The following is a 6,402-nucleotide window of genomic DNA, read 5'->3' as shown; positions in this document are numbered from 1 at the left end:
TGTAGCGCAGCAGAACATGAGCCCCTTTCAGGCATTCCGCATGTGCAGGTACCGAATGCATGAAGTAGCCAGTGAGAATGAGCCCCAGAGGCCTGTGCCTCGTCTAGGAGGTGTGTGATTGGCTCCAGTCTGAAGGGGATCTGCATACATACATATATCAGGATAGGAAACCGAGTCAGTCTGGGTTCCCAGCCCCATGCAGGGAGGCCTAGTAGACTGGACACACATGATATATGGATGATATATCTGCTACAATGTTTTGCAGTAAATGTGCCTTCCCTCAAGATCCCCATTTCTGTCGTACAGTATTGCGTCTACCCAGAACAGAAGGTTGTATCCAACTAAGTTCTAGTTATTGAACTTAACTCATAACCCATTGAACTTAATGGACTTAAGTTAGTCATCTCCACTCTTTTCAGTGGGGCTACTCTGAGGATGACTAATATTTGGATAATGTGATGCTTCCCCAAGTCCTTCTGTTGTTGCTCTTGCCCCAGTTCCTTCTCAGGCAAACAATGAGTGAGTCAGTATGTTCTGTAGGATAACTTAGAGCCCAACAGCAGGTACTCGGACTGGATCCAGACTACAGCATTTATTTGCCATTATGAATAAGAAAGATGTTTCTTTGTTAATCATTCTTCAAACCTTTGCCTGCAGTCGCGTTCTTTGTTAAAGAGCATAGACGACAATGACGTTAAAGGTGCGTAAATACAGCATCTCTATTATTTTGATGACAGTCTTTGGCATCAGGCGTGAACAGATCAAGGTCCTCATCGAACGTTTTTAAGATTGACAGATGAGGCAAGATGAACTCTCCCACTCACTGTGCTGAAAATGAAAAGCTGGTGTGGGCTGGCGCATTTTCGGTCATGATGACTGCAACTTTGCTGCGTGGCTGCCTTTATTTTATTTTGAGAGCTCCACAAATTGTACTTCTCCACCTTCCAATTGCCCTTTACTTCCCTGACACTTCGGTGGTGAGTCCACCTGTGTGAAGATTTAACCAAGGTCTTCATGGTATGTTTTGAGTGTTCACCGTACAGAAAGTACCTTATATTTTTCATATTAAGTCTTTACCGGTGTAGCCAACCTTGTACCCTCTGGTAGACTATAACTAGGGCTTTTTTCCAGCCAGAACTCATTGGAACTCAGTTTTGGCACCTCTCAGGAAAGTATTCATGGTGAGTTCTGGCACCTCTTTTTCTAGAAAAATAGCACTGACTAGAACTTTCATCAGCCTCAACTGGCATGACCAACGACCAGGGATGATGGTCTGGAAATTGTAGTCTAAAACATCTAGACTGTATAATGTTATATGTCCAAACTATAGACATATATGAGGCTCACATGACACTTGTCAGCTCCAGGCACCCATAAAAACAGACACTGGCATAATATCCTAGAAGCAATAATAGCAAAGCAGATATTAGCAGAAAGCTGTAGCTCAGTGGTAGAGCTGAGTTCCACACAGAAGGACCAGGTCCAATGCCCACTATTTCCACGTAGGGCCCTGAGCACATTATTTGTATCAGTACCAGAGTTTTTAATAATGTGGTCCATGTCACATCCTCTTAAGGATTTCCAGTTATCTAACTATTATAACCTGGTTGCTAATAAAAGCTGGCAAAATGCTGAAAATGCAGGGTCATATTGTCCATAAGTAAAGATTAAGGTAAAGCCAACTCCGAGCCTTTTGTTATATTTTATTCAGGTATCTCTCTAATTTCTTTGAATGCTGCCTCCCTGAATGTGGCTACCTTTTCACAGGTCCACCACATGCACCCACTCCATGAAATTGCAGGGTGAGTGGGTCAGACAATCTGGAGTTGAGGTGCCCCTTCTGCAGAATTTTCCATGCCCTCTCTTTCATCGAGGCTGATGCTGATTTGAAGGGGAACTTGCCCCACATGGCAGCCCAGTCTGCCTCTTGGATAGAAGATTGCCAGTCCGACTACCAGATAAGTCACAGCCCATTAGCTGCACCCAGGTCCTGCTGGAGTAATATTTTATGTATATATCCTTTGAGACCGGCCCATGGTCCAACCTTCAGGAATATTTTGAAAACAATGAAGTTCAGAGCTCACCTGCATTTTGAAAGTCTCATCTTTCAACAGGGAAATGTTCAAGCACCATGTGCCAGAGGATTTAACCACATTAGGCATCTGCATCACAAGGGAAACCAGAGCACATGATCTGAAAGAGCGGTTGTATTCCTATGATATGCAGCAACATATTGAGATAAGGAAGAGGCGGAAAGAAAAAAAGTCTAACCAAAAGCAATTTTGAGGCATTGACAGGGAAAATAATAATAATGACCAGCTGGAATGGAGACAGCTCTGTCTGTTGGCCCAGCTACACATTATTTTATTGGACACATCAGTGCCTCAAATAAAATATTGTGCATTTAGGCCAACAGACAGAGCTGTCTCCATTCCAGCTGGTCATTATACAAACAATTATGTAAGCCTAATATTTGCTTACATTTATTTGCCTACGTTTACTTCTTGTCCCCCTGCCGCTTCCTTTTAATTTTGTGTTGTGCCTAGTAGGTTGTAAGCTTGCAGGCCCCAAAATATAGGTGTTTAGGTGTTTTTAATATGAAATTATTAGTAGTATTAGTATTTCTTTTCTTTTCACCTTTAAGTGAAATAGGCACATTTCTGCACCCACAACCAAGTGTATAAAGAAAATTCTGTATAAAAAAAATTCATCCTGTTCCTCACTGCCACTTCGAAGGCTGGCAGAAGTACATTAGGTATTGTCAGGGGCTTGTTGTATTCTTATTGTTTGAAGTGTTGGCCATCCACAGCATGTCACAAACAGCTTTTGATTTTCCCACCCTGTTTTTAAAAAAGCAATTTTAATTGTGACAGGTGGGGCTATTCTTGAAACATAAGTCCAAAAGTCCTCCCAAGGGCACTGAACTAGTCATGCCTATAAGTCTATACCAATATTATACAAATCCAAGGAATATAGATTCCTAGATTCCTCCATGACTTCTGTAGCCTTCTTAGACTTTACCGACTGGTGGGGTCTGCGTTGCTCCCGGGAGGGAGAAAGGAAGTCAAATGACACCGAGGTTGATTCAGAGAAAGAGTTTATTCTGCTTTCCGTATCGCAGAAGGCACTTGCGTGGTCAGTTCACAGCAAGTCCAAAGAAATGAGAGATTCCATGCAGTATATATATCCTCCAGGCACCCTCCCCCTTCCCCAGGAATCCAGCCATGTAAGCTTATACACGTAAGTTGACATCACAGATTTTCCTGCTCCTGTACTCTTAACCATAAAAGGGTGTTCCTGTTCCTGTACTCTTGACCATAAAAGGGTGTTCCTGTTCCTGTATTCCTTATCTTGGGGTAAGAAGGTCACCAACTCTAAGAGTACTCCTGGCGCCGTTCCCGGGGGGGGGGCTGACAAGGTCTGTGCATCATTGTGGTCAGGATGTAAGATAAGACCCAGATGTGTCATTCCTGCTCCACTTTGGAACTGACAAGGCCATTCATTAGGCATCATGGACTGATAAAGGAGAGAGCTTTGTTTATACAGCTGTGTTCTTGTCATACATTTGCTCAAGAGCTCAAGTTAATGGTTTTTAGCTAATGCACCCTTGGAGAAGGAAAAATGGGATTTTGGGGCCCGTTTCAGACTGACTGCACATTCAGATTTTAGATTTGGGAAACCCATTCCTTCACCACCAGGCAGAAGTGACCAGGGAATGCTCTGTCATCATTAGGACATTCCGTACTTTATATTGCCACAAGTTCAGAATGACATGCAAAAGATCTGTTTATTGCACATTCTTTTTTCTTTTTAAAATATATTTCTATTAAAGATTTCTTAGTTTACAAAAATATGTGCATTGTTCTTTTTTCAAGTTGTGTTTTCTACAGATCAGTTTCATTTCTTTTTAATTTCTTGTGAGACATTATAGGATTAGAATTTCTGAGGGCATATTTGCTTGCGGCTCAGGTCAGCTTGACCTGATTTGCTAGGATGCATCTTTACACACACTTGATAAATCCACCTACAGCAACACTGATAGTAAATTGAATACAGTGCAATTAACTAAGGTAAAATAATCTGTAAGATACCTCTGGTAGGATATTTATGTTTTTCATCCATTACAATTGTTAGTGACACCCCCAACCCCACCCAGTCTTTCCAGAGGACAGAATATGAAACCAGCAATGTTTCAAAGAATACCTAGTCTTTCCTTTTATTATGGAAAACTAAAGATAGGATGCTGACTTAAGAGTGCAATCCTAAATATGTCTACTTAAATGTAAATCACGCTGAGATCAATGAGTTTTACTCCCAGGCAAATAGGATTAGGACTGCAGCTTAGTCACACTGAAATCAATGGGACGTATCTGTTGTTGTTGTTTAGTCGTTTAGTCATGTCCAACTCTTTGTGACCCCATGGACCAGAGCACACCAGGCACTCCTGTCTTCCACTGCCTCCCGCAGTTTGGTCAAACTCATGCTGGTAGCTACAAGAACACTGTCCAACCATCTCGTCCTCTCTCGTCCCCTTCTCCTTGTGCCCTCCATCTTTCCCAACACCAGGGTCTTTGCCAGGGAGTCTTCTCTTTTCGTGAGGTGGCCAAAGTACTGGAGCCTCAGCTTCAGGATCTGTCCTTCCAGTGAGCACTCAGGGCTGATTTCCTTAAGAATGGATAGGTATGATCTTCTTGCAGTCCATGGGACTCTCAAGAGTCTCCTCCAACACCAGTGGGACATATTAATCATGATTAATTGAAATCCTACTGATTTTGATGTTACTAAAGAATAACTAACTTTGTCTGGATCCAATTCGAAGACTTGCAAATTCTGGGATGATTTTTCTGGCACTTCATTTGGATATATAGTCTCTCTCGGTAAAATTTATCTGGCTGGCCAAAATTCTTGCACATGTCAGCATATCTATCTAAATCTGAAGGCATAGGAGCCCAGAATCTTGCTGCAGGTCTGGGGTTGGACTTGGGTCCTTTGACAGAAGAAAGGTGTAGGAAACTAAGTATCTTGCAGGTGCCCAGTGGGTTGATTTGCTTAATAAGATATGGTCCTAAGGTAATCACTGTTAGCAAAGTCACTTAAATAATGCAAATGTCCAGAGAAAAAAATAACACTTTACTGACAAAACTGAATGAAAACAGTGTCTAATTTGAAGATTAAACTTGTTTGTGGTGAGCACAAACAGGAACACCATTGCTCTGCCCCACCAATCCCAAAGGGCACCAACCATCACTGCCTCCTCTGGGTATGAAGCCTGTGGTATGAAGCCTGTGACACAGGCCCTGTTGCAATGGTTGATTTATTTATGGTTTATTCTTTCCTATTACTGAGTTTTATTTTAAATGTCTCATATTTTATTTACCGTTTCTTTCCCTTCTCTTTCCCCAAGATTCCAGAGCATCAATATTTGAAAAAGTGTCTTCACATGTTTTAATTTGTTGCCTTTAAAAAGTGAGCAGGCAAAATCTTAATAGCAGAAATAAACATCAACAGGTTTCTGCGGGTGCGTTTTGATTTCAAACCCGTCTTTCTTCGAAGTAATGTTCCCAGGGTGGATTACAGTATAAAACAGGGTTGCCATTTGTCCCGGAAAACTAGGACATGTCCTCTTTTGGAGGACCAACATGCCAATCTGGGCGGATGTTTTCATTTTAAAGGAAATGTCTGGGTTTGGGGGGATTTTTGGGGCTCGGGCTGCTTTCCACACCACGGCCACAGCCAGCGCTCTTTTTTGCTCTTCAAGATATAGCAACCCTAGTATAAAATCCAACAACAATAAAATCATATTTTTAATGCTGGCAGGCCCATGTAGCTGTTTATAATTTTATTGAGTAGCCAGCCATTTTGATTATAGTTTTGTATTGCTTTTAATGTCTTTTAGATCACTGTACACCACCCTGACATTTTGTGTGAGGGCAGAATATAAATTATTTTATAAGCACTTAATAAATATAACAGGCGAATTAAAAATAAAAACTGAAGGAGGCAGATGACGAAACAGAGGAGGTAGACAATGAATTTATTCATTTCAATTTCTCCTGTCTTCCTACAAGGGCTGCTAGGGATAGGTGTCAGCTGTGGCAATGGAAGGCAACTTGCTCTTTCAGGATTTCGCAGTCTGGATTTCCTTTGGACATTCAGTCCCATGTGGAGCGGTCATTACATCTAAGAAAATCTCTTTAGGACCACAGCCATGGTTTAAGGTTAAAAAACAACAACACTTTTTAAACCGTCATTTAGATAACTGGACTTCTGTCTCGACTTCATTCCATTAGCTTTAATGGAGGAAACAAAACCATTCTTTGATTGTGGGCTATAAATTAAGTCACTTTATTGAAGCAGTATTCTGACCCCCTCAATTTTCCTTTATTTACAGGAAACCAGTAT

Source organism: Podarcis melisellensis (genome assembly GCF_964234715.1).
Source record: "Podarcis melisellensis genome assembly, chromosome: 12".
Taxonomy (NCBI): domain Eukaryota; kingdom Metazoa; phylum Chordata; class Lepidosauria; order Squamata; family Lacertidae; genus Podarcis; species Podarcis melisellensis.
Note: the sequence above shows the minus strand (reverse complement) of the source record.